The 25,271-nt window shown below is 37.4% G+C and overlaps 1 long non-coding RNA gene across 3 annotated transcripts in view; it reads left to right on the top strand.

The window, feature by feature from the left end:
- The window catches only part of LOC138989413 (uncharacterized), a 138,108-nt gene extending 119,447 nt beyond the window's left edge, over window positions 1-18,661 (top strand). For 2 of the 3 annotated variants that reach the window (XR_011465704.1, XR_011465705.1), the window contains exon 3: window positions 16,955-17,923. This is a non-coding gene — a long non-coding RNA (uncharacterized lncRNA). The other variant, XR_011465706.1, reaches the window with a different exon arrangement.
- The last annotated feature ends 6,610 nt before the right edge of the window (window positions 18,662-25,271 follow it).

Genomic DNA, 25,271 nt, shown 5'->3' with positions numbered 1-25,271 from the left:
TGGGGGCATGTATTATTTAAAATTAAGCTTTACTACCATTATACCAACTGCATTAGTTCTATGAAAATATTTCTGTTGAAATATGGAGTTTCCTCAAAGAGTTAAAGGTACTATTACCATTGATCTAGCAACTCCACTTATGGGCGTATACACTGAAGAATTGAAGGCGGAGACAGCTACTTGTACACCAGTATTCATAGCAGCACTATGCATAATAATCAAAAGGTGAAAGCAACCCAAATATTCATCAATGGATGAATGGATAAATGTGTATATAAATTATAAACATATATAAAAATATATAAATTATATATGCATACAAATGATAAAAACAGCTCATGCAGCTCAAAATCAAAAAACAACCCAATCAAAAAGTGGGCAGAAGACCTAAATAGATATTTCTCCAAAGAAGACATACATATGGCTATGAGACACATGAAAAGATGCTTACTTCACTAATTATTAGAGAAATATAAATAAAAACTACAATGAGGTATCACCTCACACTGGTCAGAATGCTAAGTCATGTCCTCATGTCTGACTTCAGTCATGTCTGACTCTATGCAACCCTATGGATTGGGGCCCATCAGGCTCCTCTGTCCATGTAATTCTCCAGGTAAGAATACCAGAGTGGGTTGACATGCCCTCCTCCAAGTTATCTTCCCGACCCAGAGACCAAACCTGCATCTCTTATGTCTCCTGCATTGGCAGGCTGTTCTTTACCAGTATTGCCACCTGGGGAGCCATGGTTATCATAAAAAAATCCATGAGAAATAAATGCTGAAAAATGTGTGGAGAAAAGGGAACTCTCTTACACTGTTGATGGGAATGTAAATTGATACATCTACTATGGACAGGAATATGGAGGTTCCTTGAAAAACTGAAAACAGATATCACATGACCCACCAATCCCACTCCTGAGCATATACCAGAGAAAACCGTCAGAAAGATACATGCACCTCAACGTTCACTGCAGCACTGTTTCCAATAGCTGGGATACGGAAGCAACCTAACTGTCCATCGACAGAGGAATGAATAAAAGACATATAGTACATACATACAATGGAGTATTAGCTATGAAAGGAATGAAATTGTGTCATTTGCAATGATGTAGATGGACCTAGAGACTGCCATGCAGAATGAAATCAGAAAGAGAAATATTCACATATTATCACATATATGTGGAATCTAGAAAAATGGTATAGATGATCTTATTTGCAAAGCAGAAATAGACACACAGACATAGAGAACAGATGACAAGGTGGAAGGAGGGGTGAGATGAATTGGGAGATATATATATTCCAATATATATTATATACAAATAACTGTGAAGAAATCTGAGCACCGAAGAATTGATCCTTTTGAACTGTGGTATTGGAGAAGACTCTTGAGACTCCCTTGAACTGCAAGGAGATCTAACCAGTCCATTCTAAAGGAGATCAGTCCTGGGTGTTCTTTGGAAGGAATGATGCTTAAGCTGAAACTCCAATACTTTGGCCACCTCATGCAAAGGGTTGGCTCATTGGAAAAGACTCTGATGCTGGGAGGGATTGGGGGCAGGAGGAGAAGGGGACAACAGAGGATGAGATGGCTGGATGGCATCACCGATTCGATGGACGTGAGTTTGAGTGAACTCTGGGAGTTGGTGATGGACAGGGAGGCCTGGCATGCTGCAATTCATGGGGTCGAAAAGAGTCGGACATGACTGAGCAACTAAACTGAGTTGAACACACTATATATAAATACATAAGTAATATGAACCTACCGTCTAGCACAGGGAACTCTACTCAGTGCTCTGTGGTGATCTAAATAGGAATGAAATCCAAAAAAGAGGGAATATATGTTATATGCATGGCTGATTCACTTTGCTGTATAGCAGTAACTGACACAGCAGTATAAAGCAATAAATACTGCTTTTAATATACTCAAATAAAAAAGAATAAAAGAATATGGTATATAAATGCAATGGAATATTACTGCACCATTACAAGAAGGAAATAATGCCATTTGTAACAACATGGATGGATCTAGAGATTATTATACTAAGTAAAGTAAGTCAGAGAAAGACAAATATCACTTGATAATACTTACATGCAGAATTTTTAAAAATGATACAAATGAATTTACTTATAAAACAGAAACAGACTCACAGACTTCAAAGGCAAACTTACAGTTACCAAAGGGAAAAGGTATGGGGGGAGGTATAAATTGGGAATTTGGAATTGACAACAACAAAGAACTACTTTGTAGCACAGGGAGCTCTGCTCAATACTCTGTAATAACCTAAATGGGAAAAGAACTTGAAAAAGATTAGATACATTTATATGTATAACTGAATCACCTTTGCAGTACACCTGAAACTAACACAGCTTTATTAATCAATGATACTCCAATATAAAATAAAAATTCAAAAGTTCACAGTGAATAACAAAAACCATGTCATAGGCAATCATCCTAAACTGTGTAGTAGACTCATGACTTTTACAACGACATTTGGAGACCTTTGTGAATCCTCAATTTTATATATTGTGGGAATATTTGTTCTGACTTTATTCTGACTTCTGACTTACTCCCTAGTTACTTTTGCACTGATAGTTCTTTCTGGTACATAGCCTCCTAACACCAAGGAAATGAATTCAACTTTCATTGACCTTTCTTCTCCATGGTATGCAGCTACTGTATTGGCTGGGAGATGAAATGGTTTCTCTCTAAAATGGTTTTCTTTTGTTCTGTGTAGAGGGTTTTGTGAATTCTTTCATGTTACATGTCTGATCCAGAAACATTATTTTCCCAAATTACTTCCTTCCTTTTTATTTCTGTCAACAGCCTTAGTTAGCATTTGGCCTTCTTTTTTTGAGTAATTTTCTTCATAACTCTTCATGACAGTTACTGTTAAAAACAAGTGAAAAACAAGGCTGAACAGTAATAAGGTGCTAGATGGTAAGACAGAAATACTGGGCAATCAGGCAGGCTCATTCACTGATTTAAATGATGCATCTTAAAAGTATCTGTGATTCCAGTCCTCACTTTAGAAAAACTACAAATTGCTACTTAAATGAGTTCAGACTTGCAAGGTTCTAAGAAAAGTGTCTCACATGTGGTAAACATTATAATTTTTAGATTAGAAAAATACACATTGTATATCTTTTATATGTCAAAATCAACATATAAAGACCAAAGCTGAAAAATATTAAAGATGAATCTGTTACTGGACAGGCAGGGAGGCGCCACACCACTGAGAGAAGGTTCAAAGTTCTTCCTGACGGGAAATTCAAGGGATAGAGGTGGTGCAGGAGGAGGAAGTCTAACACAAAGGGCAAGACTCTGAGTTCAGGCTTCTGATTGATTCATGAGGTAGATTAACTCTTCTTATGATTAGTATCTTTCAGGTTCCACGGCACCCACACCAAGAAACCTGGTTTCAAACAAGTCTGGTTGAGTTAGCTGTGTAAGAGATGTATAGGGGATGTTGCTAGATTCATTCAATAGATGCCTTAAGCATAGGTACATGCTTGAAACTATTATCTGAGAACAGTAAAAATCATTAACATTCAACCAATGATTGCTGAGGATCTATGCATTTTTTCCAATAAAAATGATAGGGTAACAGTAGATGCTCTAAAAACCATATGAGGGGTTATTTATAGAAGCTTTCCAAGGAGTTTCTGAAATCAGTTCTTATCTTTGACCGACATATAATTCAGAAGTTCCCTGGTAAGAGAAACCATGAAATCTTAGGAAGAGTAGAATCTATTAAGTGGACAAAAATTACCTAATTGTAACAGTATTGTGAAGGTCTAGTGCTTTCCCTAAGCTAGAGAGCCACACATAAACTTCTGGTGTTTTGTCTTGTATTGTACAGTAATTTTCACTGTGTGTGTTGACATTCCCTGGCTAGTTCCCAAGCTAGTAGTGCCTGTCTAAAATAGATACTTAGTAAATATTGGGTTGAATGAATAGGTAACAAATGAATTAACTGGCAAGAAAGATGGTGACAATTTCTTTCTCTTTCAGTTCAGTTCAGTTGCTCAGTCATGTCTGACTCTTTGCAACCCCATGAATTGCAGCATGCCAGGCCTCCCTGTCCATCACCAACTCCCGGAGTTCACCCAAACTCATGTCCATCGAGTTGGTAATGCTATCCAGCCATCTCATCCTCTTTCATCCCCTTCTCCTCCTGCCCCCAGTCCCTCCCAGCATCAGAGTCTTTTCCAATGAGTCAACTCTTCACATGAGGTGGCCAAAGTATTGGAGTTTCAGCTTTAGCATCAGTCCTTCCAAAGAACACCCAGGGCTGATCTCCTTCAGAATGGACTGGTTGGATCTCCTTGCAGTTCAAGGTAGTCTCACGAGTCTTCTCCAACACCACAGTTTAAAAGCATCAATTCTTCGGCACTCAGCTTTCTTCACAGTCCAACTTTCACATCCATACATGACCACTGGAAAAACTGTAGCCTTGACTAGATGGACCTTTGTTGGCAAAGCAATATCTCTGCTTTTGAATATGCTATCTAGTTTGGTCATAACTTTCCTTCCAAGGAGTAAGCGTCTTTTAATTTCATGGCTGCAATCACCATCTAAATAGTAGGAGCTGACCTCTTTGTTCCTTCCAGACTGGCACCAAAAAACTATTTTTTTTTCTGGGTAGTGTGACCCATTTCAGAGTAGGAGGTCTCCTCAGTTAGACAAGCCACAAAATATAAACTGATTTAAACTCAAGATTTTGGGAAAAAGGACACCAAAAGTTGAAAAGGTTAAATAAAAACTTTTATCAGGAAATGTAAGGTATGTCTTATAGAAGGAAGGCTTCTGTGGAAACAGAAAAAGAGTATACTGTTTTGCCAGTAGTTTAATTTATATTTTATAATTATTTGTAATGTATTATTATTATAATATTTTAATTCTTGGGAGGATAAATTAAAAACTATTATCCTTAGGAAAATAATAAATAAAACTGTAGACATGAAAACATTGCACTTATTAATTTATTTTAAAAATTTTAAGAGAGTAAATTAAGACGTTATTTTCCCATTAAAGAATGTTTCCATTTTAAGCTTGCCATGTGGTAAGTGAACCTGATAGTTATAACCATTAGAAATTCCTCATCATTCCTGAGTAGGTAATTATTACTTGGAATGGCTCTTCCAGAGTGATTATTATGAAATGTACCTATCATCTGTTGATCTACTGCTTTATTTATTTCATGTTAAAAGACCCTTAGAAACCTTCCTATCACTAATGAACAAATTTTATTTTACAGATTACATCCATTAGTTTCCAAGAATAATTCTTATCTGATTAAAGGATAACCATTTAAGACCACTAATTCACATATTAAATGCTCAAGATTGTACATCGTTAAAGACCTTACATCTCCAGACCCATTATCTTTTTTCTCTTGGTAGAAGACAATAAATGAGAGCCTTAAATAGTGGATGGATCCATCTGTCTAGACCAAAGAAAAAGAGGCCTACAAAAATAAGTATGTCGTTTGAGGAGTGCTTCCAGAAGAGTATTCAAGGATCAATGTAGTTATTATGAAATAACAAAATATTACAAATCTCTTTGAGATGGAGGGAAGCTCATTAAAAAAGAAGACATTTGGGACTGTCCTGGAGGTCTATTGGTTAAGACTCTCTGCTTTTGCTGCAGGGAGCATGGTTAGATCCATGGCTGGGGAACTAAGATCCTACCTGCCGTACGGTGCAGCCAGAAAACAAAAGTGAAAACAAAAACCATTCTTGGATGATTATGATCTCAAATGAGTGTTTAAGGAAACTAACATGACAAAATATTTCTTATATCTATGAAGTGTTTCTCAGAAGGATGAAAGTTACTGTAGTTCTCATAATAACTATTTTTATGTCATTAAGATCATAAATAGAATTTATATGTTTGCACAAGGGACGACAAATACTAAAGAGGCAGGCTGACTTTTAGGAAAATTTATGTGTAGATTGCAAACACCCCGAAGTCAGGCACCTAATTCATCTCACTCCCTATCCTCAGAACTTGAAGCTCATCCTGAAGTTCATCAACACATTGATTAAATGTTAATAATACTTGCTGCATGAATAACAAATTAATACAAGTTTTCTAATTTCACTGGAGAATCTTAGTGGAAATCCACAACCTACAAATATGCTGAATTCTAAAAGAATTTTGAGGCATATTGGTTGCAACTTAAAATATATTTCCCCACAGAAAAAAACTATTATGGATGGTACAGGGGTTGGCAGGCCAGCCCATGAAAGTCACTTAATCTACAACATAGCAGAAACATTATACATTTGAAATGAACAAGTAGCAGAAAAAAAATACTGCAGCAATAAAACCAAAGATAGAAATAATAAAATTGAATAAAACCTTAAAATTTTCTTGTCTCTCAGTGCTTGGAGAGAAACAGATTTAAGTATGAGAGAAGAGAGGTATGGAAATTGTCATGGAGAGGCTTATATTCTCAAGAAATTTAGAAGCTGATGGCTTTTTAAAAATTATGTATAATTCCCCTCCAAAACATAATTCTGCTTATCCATGATAAAAAGTCTTTGAATAACACTGGTTTAACTCTTATCAGCTATGATGAAAGTGCTTTTTAAAATTCAAAAAGAGAATAGTGAAAAGAGGAAAAGAAACAAATGTGAAGAAAAATCAAGTAAACTGAAGAGCAACAGCAGAGATGAAAATATTGCAATATGAGGTAATCTAATACTCTCTGTGTTCCAGGTACTGATGATTAAAAAAAAAAAAATGGATCAAACACAGTCCTGGCTCACAAGAAACTTCAAGCTTAGTAAGGTGAATCAAACTATTAAGCCCAATATTTGTGATAAAGACTGTGAAAAAGTCACCAGGCTACGTGGGGTCAAAAAAGAAAAAGATGGCCAGAGCCTCCCAAAGGGGTCCTCAAAGGCTTGTGGTGAATGCTGAGCAGGTACTTTACAGGCAGAGGGAGAGAGTAAGAACAATCCAGGTTCTGGGAACTGTGTGAACAAATGAGAGTGCGCAGAGTAGGAGGCTTAGAGGGAGAGGAGGATTGCCAGGAGACGTAAGTGAAGGCGTCAGCCAGGTAGGGCTGTGGTCCCCGTGTGAAGTGGCCTGCCTTATTCTACGGATGACTGGAGATCTGAGGAGGGTCAAACAGGGGAATAATATGATCAAATGGGCATTTTAGAAAGATCATTCTGGAAGCATTGTGGAGGATAGATTGGAAGTCTGAAATACTGGTGGCAGGGAAACCTGCTAGAAACTGCCAGAGTGAGCGCTGGGCAGAAATAGCGGGGCTATTTATAAAGAGAATTTGGGGAGCCATTAGTCTGTTCTCATCTTCATGAGGGCCTCAAATTCAGATGCTTGATGTTGTCTCCTAATGAGGTTATCCACACTGTCACTGAGACTCATTTCCAAGACTGAACTTTTAAAATATGCTACAAATTTTGTAACCTCATTTTAACACATTTAAAATTTTCAACATATGGGGAGTCTCAATAAATGGAAGGAAGCTGAGTCCCTCTCCATCTCAGAAAAGCCAGCTAACCTGCTGTGTGTGGTTTGTGCACAGTCTTCTTGAAGTAAAGAAGGGAATGGACAGAGGAAAATGTAAGTTGGAAAGTTCTCAGAAGCAGCATCAGTTGAGCTTTGTTGTGGGGAGAGGAAAGTGTACATCCCTTTACTCAAGAGTTGATGTTTGCAAGTTGGTTATTCATAGCTGGGCAGTGTCTGAACTGCTGCTAAATAATTTTTTTCTCTACTCACTTATAATATAGATGGATGTCCTGGCTTTGAAATATTTAGTAAAAGGTATTATGCTTCTCTAAATTACTTTCCATTTTCCTAACCCAGAAGACTGACTTTGAGAAATGGCCCAGAGCTAATTTTTTTAAAACTAAATTATCGAAAGTAACTTATTTCTTTATATTTATGTCTCTGGTGCTAAGTCTTTTTAATGCCTTACAGAAAAACATTATAATCTTATGACAAAGAAAATTTTAAATGCATTTTGTAGTTGTTGAATATAATGAATGAAATTTTATTTTAATTTTTCCTTTCTAAACATATTAGACTAGCTATTGTTGAAAGAAGGACCAGAGATGGGCAAAATTCAGTTCAGTTCAGTCACTCAGTCGTGTCCGACTCTTTGCGACCCCATGGACTGCGGCACGCCAGGCCTCCCTGTCCATCACCAACTCCTGGAGTTTACTCACACTCAAGCCCATTGAGTCGGTGATGCCATCCAACCATCTCATCCTCTGTCATCCCCTTCTCCTCTTGCCTTCAATCTTTCCCAGCATCAGGTTCTTTTCAAAGCAGCTCTTTGCATCAGGTGGCCAAAGTATTGGAGTTTCAGCTTCAGCATCAGTCCTTCCAATGAATATTCAGGACTGATTTCCTTTAGGATGGACTGGTTGGATCTCCTTGCAGTCCAAGGGACTCTCAAGATTCTTTTCCAATACCACGGTTCAAAAGCGTCAATTCTTGGGTGCTCAGCTTTCTTTATAGTCCAACTTTCACATCCATACATGACTACTGGAAAAGCCATAGCTTTGACAAGACGGACCTCTAAATAAATCTAATTTGTGCCTTCTGTGTTCAGTTGTCCTTAACACATAGAAAACATATCTCTCTTCAGAAAGAAAACATTTCTTCCTTCTAGTGTATGACTAGATCTTTATCCATGTGGAGGAAAGTGATAAAAATGATAGAAGTATGCAGTATTAAGATGAAGGGAGAGAATCTTCATATTTAAAGTCAGCCATTTCACAACAAGCCAAGGACACAGAAAAAAGCTCCCTGTCTTTTGAAACCTTTGACTTGGCTTTATGTCCAGTGTTCTGAGCCTCTGGATAAGGATCACTTCTTTCCCCCTCCACTGCTTCTGCACTGGACATCCTCGAGGTAGCTCAGGTACTGAGGGGACCAAGCAAAAGAGGCCATGGGCTATATGCTGATTAGTGGTTTAAGCCTGAGCCAATTAGTGGTTTAGATCTGAGGATCTTCAAGGAATTATTTTACTTCCTTCTTACTGTAGGATCAAGTCAAGTAAGATTCTGATAATTGATATTGAAACATAATTATATCATGCAGAGTTAAGGTTGTACACAGATATTTGACAGAATGCATAAATAACTCCAAGATCCTTCTTTCAGTATTTGAATTGGTATTGTTGAGTAGTAATTTTTAGCACACTTTAAAGATTTTAACTATTTCCCTCATCAGTAGTTTCTTGATCTAGAATTTCTGCATGAAAGATGCCCTAGGAATGGTCATCTATGAAGGATAGAACTCCATGAAAGAAATTCTGCTCTTCTTATATTTAAATTTATTCTCTTCACCAGGTGAAGAGAATAATCTCTTCACAATCTTTCTAGGATTGTGGGGCAGGCAGGGGCAGAAATTGTTCCTCTCAGGTATGCTGCCTTACTTAGATTATGACTTTTTTTTTTGGCAAGACACATTCATAGCTCCCTTGATAGGAACAATGAAGTGATTAGTTATTGTACCCCACACCTTACTAATGTGTGTCCCAAATTTTGTTGCGTAAACTTTTAAGCAGTGGTTTTTTTTTTTTTCTGCTATTGTTTAAAAGTTGAGGTCAACATTACTTATTATTCTAGTTAGAGGAAAACACAGAGGTGTTATCTGCAGAGCAATTCACATAAAATCTCCTAATACTTTTGCATAGAATCTCCTCTACTTTTGCAACAGACTCAGAAAATCAGTCTCCACATGGTTGCAGTGAAGTGAGCAGTCTCCTGAGCACAGTTACAGGTATTTCCCAATACTGCTTATCAGCCGACCTGCCTTCTTTTACTTCTTTCATATTATAGTCATTAATTAGAACCTGCCAAGAGGAACTTGAACATTCTTCAAGTATATATTAAACATCTGTCCATCATGGTGGGAAGGGCTAACTTATTTTTGGGTATTCAACTCACTGGGGATTTTAAATGTCAGGTTACTCAGTACAAAAGTACAGAGGCTAACATGCTGGAAGTAGTTCCCAAGTTTTAAGATTTCTTCTCATGAGTCGCATTCACTGGCCTCAACCCATCTTTACATCAAAAAAATCTGATTCTAAGTATAGATTCTAGATTCTGAAACCTACACTTATGCATAAAACCTGAACTATGGAAAACCAAATAACTTTCTAAAATGTTACTGTTTACTGGAGATAATTGCACTCAGATCTTTCCTCTGATTAGATTGCTAGCATTCCTTGTGTTCTAGCAGTGTTCCAGTGTTATGGCTGGGAGGAAGCTAATTTCAAGGATCTTTTGCACAAGGAACTATTTACTGAGACATATGCAGTGCTTTCACTGTGAAATAAACAGGAATGACATGACTTTAATAAGGGTTTTGACAATAAGAAACGAGACTTATTTGTCTTTAGCGTTCTCACACTGTGGAATGCAGTGGCAATACCTTTGCTATTTCTTACCTTCTGTGGTTTGGGGAACACATAGTTTTCTTAGTTTAGTTTCACATTTCACCTTTACACATATGCCTTTACTTTGTCTTCCAAAAGGTGAAAAATCTACTACCTTATATGTTTTTAAAATGATGCACAAGTCTCCTATATTTTACCAATGACAGTGTAATTCTCTGTCTGCCAGGTTGCACAGTCATTTTGATTCTTCTCCCTACTTCTCAAAATTCTGGCAACTTGTCTCTCACTAATTTCCTCAAATATAGATCCTACTTTAGGTCTTTCATCATCTTACCTCTCTCAAGGCAATAATTCTCAAACTTTAGTTTGTGTGTAAAAAATACACATGAAACTCATAACATTCAGATTCCTGATCCCAGTCTTAGATGATTCAGCAGGTCTCAGGAAAGGCACAGGAAGCTGAATTTTAATAAATCACTTAAATATAATCCATTGCCCAGGTTTTGAGAAATTTTATTCTACACTTTTCTTATCTCTTTTGGGTCTTATAAACCAGGGGTCCCCACACTTCAGGATCTAATGCCTGATGATCTGAGGTGGAGCTGATATAATAATAATAATAGAAATAAAGTACACAATAAATGTAATTTTCTTGAATCATTCAGAAACCATCTCCCCACCCCCAGTCTGTGGAAAAATTGTCTTCCATGAAACAGGTCCCTGTTTCAAAAAGGTTGGGAACTGCTGTTACAAACTATTGCTAAGTAAGAATGCTAATGGTTAGATCCAGAGAAGGCAATGGCACCCCACTCCAGTACTCTTGCCTGGAAAATCCCATGGATGGAGGAGCCTGGTAGGCTGCAGTCCATGGGGTCACTAAGAGTCAGACACAACTCGGTGACTTCACTTTCACTTTTCACTTTCATGCATTGGAGGAGGAAATGGCAACCCACTCCAGTGTTCTTGCCTGGAGAGTCCCAGGGACGGGGGAGCCTGGTGGGCTGCCGTCTATGGGGTCGCACAGAGTCGGACATGACTGAAGCAACTTAGCAGCAGCAGCAGCAATGGTTAGATCATATTCATTCATTCATTTATGCCTTCAACTATTTATTGAGCTGCCAATGTGTGTCAAATACTGTTCTAGGTATTGGGTTTAAGGAATTGATAAAACAAACATCATGGAGCTCAGTTTTTGTTTCCCTAAGTTTAAGAAGAATCCTCTATAAATCATGTTTGAGCCAAACCTTCTGAATCTAATGTTGAAGATCCTAGTTGATTGTGTCTCATAACTATCATTCAACAAAGATGCTCCCCTCTAGGCATGTTGTTCTCTCTCCCTTTTTCTCAGCCTTACTGTCTCCATACCAACTCAACCCACCTCTGGTTGTTGGTTCTCTTACTCTCCATTAGGAATATTGTCCAGTGTTGAGGACAGGGCACAGAGATGGGAAAGATGTTTTCATTCATTCATTAAACACATATTCATTGAGAACCAAGCACTGTTCTAGATATGAGAGAATTCAGCAATGAACAAGATAAGCATAGAAAATAAAAAGAAATATCAGATAAATTCCATTCAGGGTATGATGACAGGACCTGGCAGCTACTTTATATTGGGTAAAGAATTTAGTGACATTTAGATTGTGAGATGAAAGACAAAAGTGGCTATGCAAAGTTTAGGAAGAAAAGCACCACAGGCAGAAAAAAAAAGCTAGTGCTAAGGCTGTCAGGTAAAAATGTGAGTAAGAAGATTATAAGGAAGGCCAGAGTGGCTGGTGCATAGCGGGAGAAGATAAAGTGGTAAAGGCTTGGGTCCAAGAGGTTCATATGAGCCAGATGACATAAAGGCAGAAGTGGGGCTGTGATGTGATTTGATTTATGTTTTCACAAAACTCTCTTCAGATGTTGTGTGGGAACTGGATTGTGGAGATGCAGGAGAGACCAAACAGTAGTCCAGCTGAATTATGATGGTTTGCATAGGCAGTGGTACAAGTGAACAGAAATGAACAAAGTAGGCATATGTTATGGAAGTAGAATCAGGGAGCTTGGTGATGGATTAGATGTGGGGGCTGCAAGAGAGGACTCAAGGAAAATTTCTAGGATTTTTTTCACTTGAGTAACTGGCTGTCTGGTCATGTCAGTTGCTGCTCCAGAGAAGACTATGGAGGGAGCAGGTTTGGGTGAGAAGGGTGGAAATCAAAAGTCCAAATGGTGAGTGATATGACTGAAAAGTAGGCTACTGTGACCAGACTGCCAAAGGCTTACAATAAGCTCAGAAATTTGAACTGTTTCTGAATGGTGACTTAGGAACGTAATATGGCATTGGTGGATAGGATGGGCTGAAAGGGGCAGAAATCACATGTCTGCTGTAGGATTTGGGGAGTAAGAATGGCGGCGGAGGGGTGGGGGTTATGAGAGAGAGTCAAAAACACAAGAATAATTATAAAAGAGCCAAAAAGGAGAAAAGAAATCAAATAAAAAACAGGTAGAAAGCACAAGTGTTTATTTGAAGATGGAAAAAGAGTAAGGAGGGTAGGATTAACTGTAGAATGTGTCTTGGTTGGTAGTTTTGAGAAATATGCAGAGGGCAGAAAGGAGAAAGTGCCACAAGTTCCTGGGAGAAGGACCAAGCCTGCTCCAAAGAGCGGAGTTCACCAGCTGTGCGTGGGTCTCACGCACAGACTGTCTTGAAAAGGAACCTGGGTTGAAAGAAGAGAGATGACTTTGTGATCTACACTTGGTCATTCTATTAGTGGTGAGGGAACGTGTGTGTTTGTGTGAGAAAAGTAACTTCATCTCTATTTTAGTTAGCACATATCTTTTCACCATAGAAAAAAAATTGGTGATCTTTATTATTATTAGGATCGTATAACAGGATATCGGATAAAACTTACATATTTGTAGCATTTTCAGAGCTTGAAATATCGTTTCATAAAATGGGAAGATTTTTCTCACGTTCATGAGTTCTGTTGCCAATGAACAGTGTATCCAAAACCGATGTTTTTAAAGAGGATCTCTGTCACATCAAGAGAGAAAAACTGTTGTTCTTTATGAGAAAATGTTTCCAGTTTGCAATTAATTTTATTTTTCTGATGGAATTTTCTTTCTCCATTATAACAGGCTAGATCAATAAGAACCCTGCATCTATAACTTAGAAAATCAAGACAGGGAAGATCATCAGAGAGAAAGCAAATGATGACAAAAATCGATATGCTTACTTACTCTGTGCTCCCTTATCCTTCATTTTCCACTTGTCTTCACCAAAACCTCACCACTGGAGCTAAATGGATCTCTTGAATAAGATTTTTTTCTAAAAGAAAAAAATTTTGGCTCATTTGTGTCAATTTCAAAAGCAGCTGCTTCTTTCCTATATGAGCCATTTTCTGAATAAGTGATTTTTGGGGGGTTGGCAAGCTGAGAGATTTTGCCTTAGTCAATAGTTGGCATTATCATCAAATAGGAGGCAAATTAGTCACTGCAAATGAATTAATATCTTGCAGAACTACAGTTATTTATGCCCTGAGTGATAAACTTGGGAACTGTTAATCAGCGCACTGACAGAATTTGTAAATGAGATCAATGCATCACTGTTGGGGGTCTTCCAGGAATGATGGAGGACAGGACAGCTGCCAGAAGACTGGATTCATTTATTTGCTTGCTCTTTCCTTCCTCTGTTTACTTTCTTCCCTCCTTAACCTTTCATTCCCCTTTCTCCCTTTCCTTCCTTCCATCTCCCCAGACACTGGTGCTCTGTTCTGTGCTAAGAGGTATCTTTAAAGAGACATGACCTTTAACAATCTCATAGGGAAGAGAAGACATCAGGCATTATTAGAGTGTTATGTATTAAGCACAAAAACAAACGTCTACAAAAATGTTTTAAAGTATGAGAAGGAAGACCCTAACTTGTCCTATAGGGGTTAAGGAAGGGCCTCTCTGAGAAAAATAAATACAAATTTGCCAGGTGGACACGGCAGTGTTTTAGGAAGAAGAATATGCATAAAACCATGGATTTGGGGAAAAATATGATCATCACTATTACAGCAATCACAAAAACAAATAATGTGTACTATGCCCTTACTATATGGCAGGTATATGGGCAGGTATCTGTTATGAGCTTTTCATAAATTAATGGTTTTAATCTTTACAACCACCCCAATGGGTGTTATTCCATTTTTCTGATGAGAATAGCAGGTCCCAAATGTTTTAGAAACTTGTCCCAAAGAAAAACCGGTATGTTTATGGAGTTGTAACTACTTCAGTTTGTTGGTGTATGAAGGATATGGTGGAGAATGTCAAGAGATGAGGTTAGAAAGATCTTCAGGAGTGTATATAATAAACAGTAAGCCATACTACAGAAAAGGGCTCAGGTTCATTATTAAGCAGGACAAGTTTGTTCATCTATTCCTCTGTACATCTACACATTTATTTATGATATATATATATATATATATATATGATTTTATGCAGTACACAAAAATCATGCATAAAATGAGTAAAAATGAGAGTGATAGAAAAGATGAAGGAGAGGATATAATGGAGTTAGGAATAAGGCTCGCTGAGCAGATGTCCATGAACCTTGGCAGACACTGGAGCTATTTTCCATCTCTGTATGAATGTTAAAAAACCAATTGAGGAGAGAAAGCCAAGCTACCCCCTAAGTAAGCTGAAACTATACCCACTGAAAAGGTCAGGGTATTTCAAAAGAATGATTTTGGAACCATTTAATCAGAGGGACAGATGGGTGATAGAGGCCATAATGTTCTATTTCTTATATCATGGTGGATATGATTTTCATTTGAAAAGAGTTTTTTTTTAAGGAGATATAACCAGATGTCCCCTTCACCAGAACACAGTCTTAATAAAGTGCTCATGTAATGCCTGTCTTTAATAATTCTACTGCCTGAATATTTGCCAAGATGACTTATTTGTGACATTTATACCAATCCAAATAAATAAATAACTTACTGGTTGGCTTGTTATTTTTAAACACCACCTAACAAATACACTAACTTTGGGTTTAGAATGGTTGACATGTAACCTTTCCTTCTGGCAATGATTAGCTAGTAGGGGCAGTTGAGTATTCAGGCTACTCTGAGTTTGCAAGACTTAAATTGCATTAACCGAATAGTTTCTATTATAAGCAAGTTTTAATTGAGTATATCCAGACATGCTTCTACGGTTGTTTAGAAGCAAGTTCAAGAGAGGGAAACACAAGCTATGAAAATATAAAATGCTGTGTTAAAAGACATCCTGGTTAACACTAACTCTTATGTCAGTAATCTGATGATTTCTGTGTAAATATAGGGATGGTGTGGCGGGGTGGGGCGGGGGGAGGGGGCTTCCCTGGTGGCTCAGTGGTAATGAACCAGCCTGCCAATGTAGGAGATGTGGGTTCAATCCCTGGGTCAGAAAGATCCCCTGGAGAAGGCAGTGGCAACCCACTCCAGTATTCTTGCTTGGGAAATCCCATGGGCAGAGGAGCTGGTGGGCTACAGTGCATGGGGTCACAAAGAACTGAACACGACTTAGCAACTAAACAACAACAATAGGGATAGGGTGAGGAGAATGGTATATGTTGAGCTCATATTTCTGACCCATAACTAATTCCTGTCCACAGAGGCAAAAGTTAATAAAAGCTGCACATAATCTAAAAATGTTCTGGGTAGATACTGTCATGAAGTGGTCACTGGCAGGATGGTGTGGTAGCCCTTTGTAGCACAATAGCTAAGTTTAAAGCCCTGCATAACTAAGGCTAATAACTGGTCAGGCATGTGGGTTGTATACAATTTGAGTGAAGAGTCCAGCGGTCTAGTAAGTGTACAATTTGGGGAAACATATGTGATCGTTTCTGGAAAAGGAACAAATGATAGACTTGCACCAGGATCTTCTATGCCAGAGTCAATAAACACGTAAAACAAGCCATTGAAGAGGAACGGTCTCAGTTCTGAAAAGTCACTGAATAGCTTTGAGGAAAAAATGTCTTAACCAGGGCTTTTATTGGTTTATATTTTCAATCAGCCGTACAGGATAAAGGCCCCAACTGACAAAAAGCTGAGGCAGTTAACTGTCTCTTACAGTGGTGTGAACTTAGCCTCCTGCCTATCAGTTGGGCCTCTATAAATTTTCCCCCACTCATTTCAGACTTGTAACTCTATCTAGAGTTTATCCATATTGTCTAATGAAATCTAAAACATGGCTCTGGCCCTTTTAAGGTTTTCTTGGAACTAAGGTTTTCCTGAGGTAATAAAATATATTAAATATTAAATAAGTCTTAAAAGCTTTAAATTTTACAAAGCCATGGCCTCTTTTTTAGTTTTGTCATTGTAAGCTTCTCAGCAAATCATGTCTAGTTAGGTACTAGAAAAGTGGAATGTGCATTTTCTGTCATTTTATTTTTCAGGTAAAATCGGTTTTCAAATCTGCTAATTGGTAAAAAGATATTACCTTCTCCCTCAAGTTACAGAAGCAGAAATTCAGCTGGTCTTTAAGAAATGAAAGACCTTCAGTAAAGGTTGAAAGCCCTTCAGTTCAATCATATCACACTTTGAGCAACTCTTGTCTCCTTAGGTCCGTCATCTGTCCTCATGGCTCACAGGTGTGCAGGACAGTTATGTCCAGGACTAACCGACCAACACACTGGAATGGACCCTGATGCTGGGAAAGACTGAAGGCAGAAGGAGAAGAGGGCGACAGAGGATGAGATGGTTGGATGGCATCACTGACTCAGTGGACATGAACTTGGGCAAACTCCAGGAGATAGTGAAGGACAGGGAAGCTGGCGTGTTGCAGTCCATGGGGTCGCAAAGAGTCAGATATGAATTGACAACTGAACAAGAACAACAATCCAGGATAAAAATGGTTACTTCCCACCCAGTTAAAATACCTTTCTGTGGAAGGGTAAGAATCCCAAAAAGTCTGTGGGGATGGCTTTTGGAGTAAAGAAATGAGTAAAATTTTCTCTAGATTTTCCCAATGTGTTGTGATTCAATTTATTAGATAAATGAGTTGTTTGAGGATTTTCATTTAAATTGACAAATTTTGCTCCAAGCATAAATTTCCATAGGGACACGGTCTTCATTCTTTACCAATTTCAGGTTGCCACTAAGGTCTATAGGAACTAAAGGTATTTTAGCCTCAGCGTGACATATGAGCTGCTTTCAAATATTTGTAGACTGTTATGTGAACGTAGTTTTATACTTTTCATCCAAAGCCTTATGGGTTAAACAAAATCTTAGTAATCATAGTTGTCCATTAGACTGCTTTGGAGATTGTGACCCAGTCCTACCCTAGGGATGTTCAGTAGACGTATGGGTGATCATTTGGCATGAAAGTCATGTGTCAGAGATTTCTTGGGCCAGATAATATGAAAGCGCTCTCAAAACCTAAAAGTTCCAAGAATCTGTAATCAACATTAGAAAAAAATTATTAAAAAAAATTTTGGCATGAAATCTGAGGAAGGGCTGTTTGCTGGAGGCAAAATGTATGTCTATGTTTTTATACTTCTAAGTATTAAAATTGTTGCATTATCTTATCTTTTTTTCAGATACCTCACTGGAAATAAATATGAAAATAAATATGGAAATTTCCTAAGTGGCTGAATACTAATGAGTTTGTAAATAAATTTAGAATTCTCTTCTGGACACAATTCCTTGGGTGATATAGGATCCTAAATTTATGTTTTACCTCTTTGTTTTGGAAAAGTTAAAGCCTCTTAAAAATTGATAGACTAGAATAATGAACCCTATGCACCCATCACCTAGCTGCAAGAATGATTAACCTATAAGGACAGAATAATGGCCCCTGAAAGATGTCCATGTCCTGAAGAAGCCAGGAACTTGTGAATGTGTTAGGTTACGTGGTAAGCAAAAATCATGGTAACAGATGGAATTAAGATTCTCCAAGAGGGAACAGTCTAATCACCTGCATCTTTGTAAGTGCAAGAAGGAGGCAGAGGAGAGAGACCCAAATAGATAGCCATGTGAGAAGGTCCTGGCTGATGCTGCTGAATGACACTGGAGGAGTGGGGTCTTGAGCCAAGAAATGTGGCTGAAAAGGCAAGGAAACAGATTCTCACCTAGAGCATCCTAATGATTTGCGGGCCTGTTGATGCCTCGATTTTAGCCTGGTGAGACCTCTTGTAGATTTCTTACCTACAGAAATATAATAAATTCGTGTTGTTTTCAGCTACTAAGTTTTAGGTAAATTTTTTAGCAGCTATAGAAAACACGTTTTTAAAAAAAGAGAGAAAGGCTGTCAAAATATGAAATGGAAAAAAATAATCCTTAAGGACAATGTTAAAAAGTTCTTTGTATTTTTAAGTAAAACAAGTATTTAGAAACCTAGCAAAGAAAGACAGTGCTTTTATTTGTTGGCTTTGAATACAACAGGAATGGACATAAATCTGAATATCTATAAAAGATATTTAAATATATGTACCAAAGTTAAATAAGTATTTAAATTGCTAATATGATTAGTTTTATCATTTAAATGATTTAAGTTAAACAAAAATGGTGCCATTTTTGTTTAACTACTTATCTCCATTACATAAATTGCAAATTAGATACTCTGACTTACTTGAATATGTTTTATAGTTACTCTTGATGGTTTTCCTTTATATACTATTTATCCAATTACAAAAAAAGGCAGGTATTAGAGAGATAAAAATGCATTATTTTATAGAAGCAAGTGAAACTGTTTATACTTACTAGGATACGGTACTTCCAATAAAACCAACTAAAATCTATGATCATTTTCTTCCAAATAATTCTCTAAATTCCCATTTATATTCATAGGTTCTTTTTTTTTCCTAAGCCTGATAAAATATTTAATTTGAGTCCCAAAACCAACCAACGAATCACTCAGCCAACAAAATGACTTACTCTGCAAACAAATATAAGTAAAAACAAAAAAAGCAAAACAAAGAATTTGAAGTTTATAAGCATTTTTGAAAAGTGATGCACATGGCTTGAATGAACTCTGTCATGTATCTATGTTGTTATCTTGCTAATGTTAAAACAAAGGGAGCATGTGTATACCTGAAATAAAAAATAAAAAAAAGGAAAAAATAAAAAAAAAAGAACAACAACAACAAAAAAAAACAAAGGGCAAAAGATAAATGTCTAGATTTACTGAAGTCATATATCCTAATGGATCATTTATTTCTTTTATGATTAAGTACCTTCCTCTTCAAAGATATTAGCCATATGATTCACAATCTGGAGTGAAGTTTTTATCAAGTGTAATTATTAGAGGCATATTTAACTGTATATTTGAAATGTATAGATTATATTCCTTTTGCAAAGTTGCAGGAGAATTGCTATAATAGCATATATTTGTTTTGAAAGTATAAGTTAGAAGCATCCACTAATAATTTTGAGCATATGGCACAAACTTTAACACACAGACATACAGATGCACACCAAACTCCAAAATCTTAGAAAATACATATCCTATTTAACATTCCACTGACTATTTAATACATCATCGCACTCTTCCTGGACACTATGAGAAAACTGAAACATACAAAATTAAGGGTAGTCTCTAAAGCTATTGTGGTGTGAAAACTTAGTTAGGCTATGGTGCCCAATTATTTGGTCAAGCACCAGTCTAGATGTTGTTATGAAAATAGCTTTTAGATATGATTAACAATCAGAAGACTTTAAATAAAGCAGATTATCCTTCTTAATCCAGGTGGGTCTCATCTAAATAGTTGAAGTCCTTAAGAGCAAAGATGGAGAAAAAAGCAATTCTTTCTCAAGGTTGCAGCGTAGAAACACTGCCCAAGTTTCCCACCTGCTGACTTGTGTTGCAGATTTTGGGCTTAAGGCTGCAAACATCAATTCTTATTTGAGTTTCTAGCCTGCTGGCCTGCCTTATTTCTTTTATGATTTTCTTATGCCTTATTGATTTTAGATTTTCTAGCCCCCTAAATTGTATAAGTCAGTTTCATAAAAATCTCTGTCTTTCTGTCTCTATAAATAGGTTGGTGGGTAGGCAGGCAGGCAGGCAGGCAGGCAGATAGATGATAGAAATAAAGAAAGACCCATCTCCTATTGGATCTGTTCCCCTCAAGCGAACCCTACCTAAATAGCTATTACTGCCCAAACATTTTGCAAATAAGACATTAACCTTAATTACGTCTAAAAAAAAAGTAATTCTCCATTCTCATTTTGTGTACCTTTCATTTGCTTTGTTTAAACTGATCCAAAATATTTTATTCCTTTTATCTCAAACTGATAATGAAAATTATAAAAGCTCAAGAGAATTTCTTTCTACCCAATATTCCTGTCCTCTGAGTTGTTTCTTTCTCTACCTCTACCCAGCTCCTCACCCCTTTTTTATCCAGTCCATGAATCATCCCTGACACATACTTCATGTTTCTAAAATACAAGATCATTGAAGAGCTTTATGAACACTCTAACATAGCTTTTAAAAAAAAATTCGGTTTAAATCTCTTTTCTGTGACTATCAGTAGTATGGTCTGGTTTTTAGGTGTTCTCTCTGGTGACTGTTTTCTATCAATTTACGTTTAGCCAACAGTTAATGTGTGCTTGGATAATAGCTGAAATAAGCTCAGAGACTCTGGGTCTATTATCATAAGGCTGTCTTAAGAAGACTTGTTTTGTCTACCTTAAAATAAGACCTTTTATTAGTGTTTAAAATAAAGCTGTGTCATTTTATTCTTTAGATTCAGAGTAACCAATTCTGACCAAAACTCTAAAAAAATTGGAAATGATCAGTTAATTAAAGCAATGCAATAGTTAGGAAGACTGAGTTCCTTTCTAAGCTGATAAAATATTTCAAAATGCATACAAATATGAGACTTTTTCAAATAAGCATACAGAATTCAAAACTACAACAAAATTAGTCCTCTGCTGTTGCATAAGAGGGATGTAGCCTCTGTGCAATTTATGACTCAGATTATCTTCCTAAACAATGTTACCCAAATAAACCTTACTTGAAATCAGTGGTACTGGTATTCAAACATTTTTCCTTTATATGGAGTTAACTGTGTCCTCTATCATCTGACTGGTTCAACTAAAGTCATTTCTCTTAAAGACATCAACAGCTCAAGGAAAAAAAAAAGTTTTCTCTCCAGGCTGGGGGAGGACTTTTGCTTTGCACTTTAAAATGTTTGCTCTGTTCCAAGAAGATATTAGGATCAGTTGACTGACAACAGGAAAAATTTTCCTGGCAGAGAAGGAAGCCAGAGGAGATTCATATGCAGACAAAATTTTAACTATCAGGCTGTTTGTATTCCCATGTCTACTCTAATATGCCAAGCTGGGATAAATCAAATGGACTCTAAAAATGGTAGATAAAAATGTGATTTCACAATAATTCTGGAGTTTTGCAGGATATCCATCTTAAGCATCTTTTTTCAAAGAGAGTTATTTATTACTGAGTAAAGCTATATAGCTATTCCAAGATAGGCACTACTCTAAAAAAAAAAAAAACTTTGAAAACTCTACATTTTTAAAAGTAGTACAAAGATACAATGGTTTTGCTGAAGTGCTAGAGTGAGTTAAAAGAGATTATAGGACCCAGAAAGAGGTGCCTGAAATCTGAAATGAGGAAACCAGGTCAGATGAAGCAGTGTAGTGCTTGGTGGTCATGCGTCCGTTTTGCAGGTGGCCATCCCTCTTTGGAGTGGCTGGGGCTAAGGGTCCTTCCTCAGGGTGTGGGGAATTTGTATACAACTTGTCTCTATTATGAGATCCTCAGGGTAATAATCTCTAAGTGAAGTGGGAATTGGATTCAGCATAAATGCAAAGAGGACAAAGGACACAGGAAAGCAATGCTGGGGTGAGTTCACAAACCAAATGCTTCAGACACCTCAGGACAGACTTTTCTAGTCAGCATTTCATAGCAACTTCATAATCATTCAGTTTTCTCTGGTTTCTCAAAGAATCTCACAGGATCTCAAATGTGATCCTTAAGAGGATTAGCAGAATAAGAGCCTAATCCAGGCCATAATTTATATTGTAAAAATCCCTTAAACAGTGGGGGAGATTCTGATTTCTGAAGATTCTGAGATTCTGAAGGGGTGGGCACTGGACAGACTCTTCTGTCTTACTGCTAGGTCCTCTTGATCCCTCTGTTTCCTTCATTGCCTTTGGGAACCTCACCCCACCTGCCCTGTTTAAGATTTCCATATGGGCTCCCCAGGTGGTGCTAGTGGTAAAGAACTCGCCTGCCAATGCAGGATATGTAAGGGGCATGGGCCTGATCCCTGGTTGGGAAAATCCCATGGGGAAGGCATGGCAGTGGACCCCAGTATTCTTGCCTGGAGAATCCAGTGGACAGAGGAACCTGAAGGGCTGCAGTCCATAGGGTTGCAAAGAGTCAGGCATGACTCAAATGACTAGCACACATGCATTGGATCTTCTAAGCTAACCATCCTCCCTTTGTTAGTGTGAGCCTTGGGTTTTTTTCTTACTATGGTATTTCACAGGCAAAATGAAGGGTGTAAAGGAAAATTCGATTCAAAGGTACCCAAAGTTGATCCATTGACTGCTAAACTTGTCTACATTCTACTTTATATAAACTTAGACTTAATGCATACCTAATCTAAATATGAATCTTACCACAGCAATACTAGGAGAACGTGATTAAGTCTCACCCTCATTCTTCTTGAAGAAGGCTCATTTTGAGAACCATTGAAGAATTAATTTGACATAAACTGGACCAGAAAACTAATTTAAAAGAAAACCCAACAGCAACAAAAAAACAACGTAAAGAAAAAGCCCCAAACACTGATAACTCTAAGAGACTTAATGTAGTTGGAAATCACTTATAGTCTACAGGAGTCTATTTTAAAAGGTGTAAACTATTAAGAAAGACTGGAATCTGTTTTATTAATGATAACTTTATGAAGTTGTTAACCTCTTAAAGATTTTTCAGGTTAGAAATTACCTTAGGGACCATTAACTTTTCATTTTAATTGAAATATTCTTTTCTTATTTTGGGGGCCATTCCCCCAAAGCCTTAATTTCTATCACCTCTAGCACATACATAGTATTTTGTGAGAGAGCTATCTTTTGTTAGATATTTTTTTCATCTGCCCTTAAGATTAGACTTTTCCTGTCTCCTTTCCTCTCAAAAATCTAACTCAACTTATTTAAAATCAGTGCCAATAAACAGGGATTTTTCATAATTGTTAATCTGGGGCTGGTGCCATACTGATAAACCAAGGGCTTTAGCAATTGAGTTGCTGGCCTAGTTAGAACCTGGCTAAAATTGTTGATATAAATAAAAGAACTGAAGAAAACTTTTTCATAATATCATTTTTAGTGAATTTTGGTTTGTCCTTTTTCTTTTCTTGGTAAGAGCTTTGAATTTTAAGGATTCTCAGGCAAAGATTCACATTGAGATCTAAGTATAGGAAAAAAATGCTAACTTTATGGTTAATTACATCTTAATTGCCTTTCTTCTTTAGGTTATTCATTAAAATTATTATTCTGATTTTTTTAACAATATGTTTTTCTGCCATATAAGACACATGTAAAGAATAAAGCCAAAATCATATAATCCCACCTTTGTATAAGGTTAACATTTGGTGAATTTCCTTTCAGCTTTTTGTGTGCATACCTACATTGCCATGTAACTCATCCTAGAGTTTATAGCATGGAGGGTCTATGTTTTATATGTTTTACACTCACAGTGAGTTTTGCTTTTTTGCTACCCTCTGTATGTAAAACACACTGGCCTGTATTCAGGAAGACCAGCAATTGACATGACTCTCCATTAGAGGAGTTAGAAGGTGGACATGTTGCTTAGAAGGTGATTGGCTGATAGAAGACAACATGAGTGTTCTGGGGAGCCAGCCCTTATCGTGTTCTACACACTGGCAGCTCCTCTAAAGAGCCCAGAACATGCTTCCTCAGAAACATGTGTTCCCTCATCCTATCTGCTGGTTACAAATCCTTTTGGTTTGTCAAAATTCTGCTATTTCTCTTTGCTGCAATATAGTCCCAAACACTTAACAATCATTGTCTTTACTGGAACACACGGATGAAAATATCTTCAAGTTCTAAAGTGACCTTAACCAGCAAGTGAAGAACAACTTTATTTCTGCCCTCTGTAAAGGATGGCTGGAGATATGTCTGTCTATATATCCACCTGTCTATCAATGTACTTTTTTGAAGCACAAAATATTCTCCTAAATAGCTTTATTTTTTAAAATAAGGCATAATTTAAAAAATAGGATAATGAAATATTTTAAATCCTCTTTGCAGTAGTATTTGTGTAATATTTCATAGACCTGTACCCAAATAAAAACAAACAAAAAAAATCCAAACACACTTAAAGGGAAACACCAAAATATATAAAGGTTCAGTTCATTTCAGTCGCTCAGTTGTGTCTGACTCTTTGCGACCCCATGAATTGCAGCACGCCAGGTGGACTGTGAAGAAGGCTGAGCGCCAAAGAATTGGTGCTTCTGAACTGCGGTGTTGGAGAAGACTCCTGAGAGTCCCTTGGACTGCAAGGAGATCCAACCAGTCCATTCTGAAGGAGATCAGCCCTGGGATTTCTTTGGAGGGAATGATGCTAAAGCTGAAACTCCAGTACTTTGGCCACCTCATGCCAAGAGTTGACTCACTGGAAAAGACTCTGATGCTGGGAGGGATTGGGGGCAGGAGGAGAAGGGGACGACAGAGGATGAGATGGCTGGATGGCATCACTGACTCGATGGATGTGAATCTGAGTGAACTCCGGGAGTTGGTGATGGACAGGGAGGCCTGGCATGCTGCGATTCATGGGGTTGCAAAGAGTTGGACACGACTGAGCGACTGATCTGATCTGATCTGAGGCCTCCCTGTCCATCACCAACACCCGGAGTTCATCCAAACCCACATCCATCGAGTCGGTGATGCTATCCAGC

Source organism: Bos mutus, chromosome 10, assembly GCF_027580195.1.
Source record: "Bos mutus isolate GX-2022 chromosome 10, NWIPB_WYAK_1.1, whole genome shotgun sequence".
Lineage (NCBI taxonomy): Eukaryota > Metazoa > Chordata > Mammalia > Artiodactyla > Bovidae > Bos > Bos mutus.
Note: the sequence above shows the minus strand (reverse complement) of the source record. Positions and strands in the feature narration are given on the sequence as shown.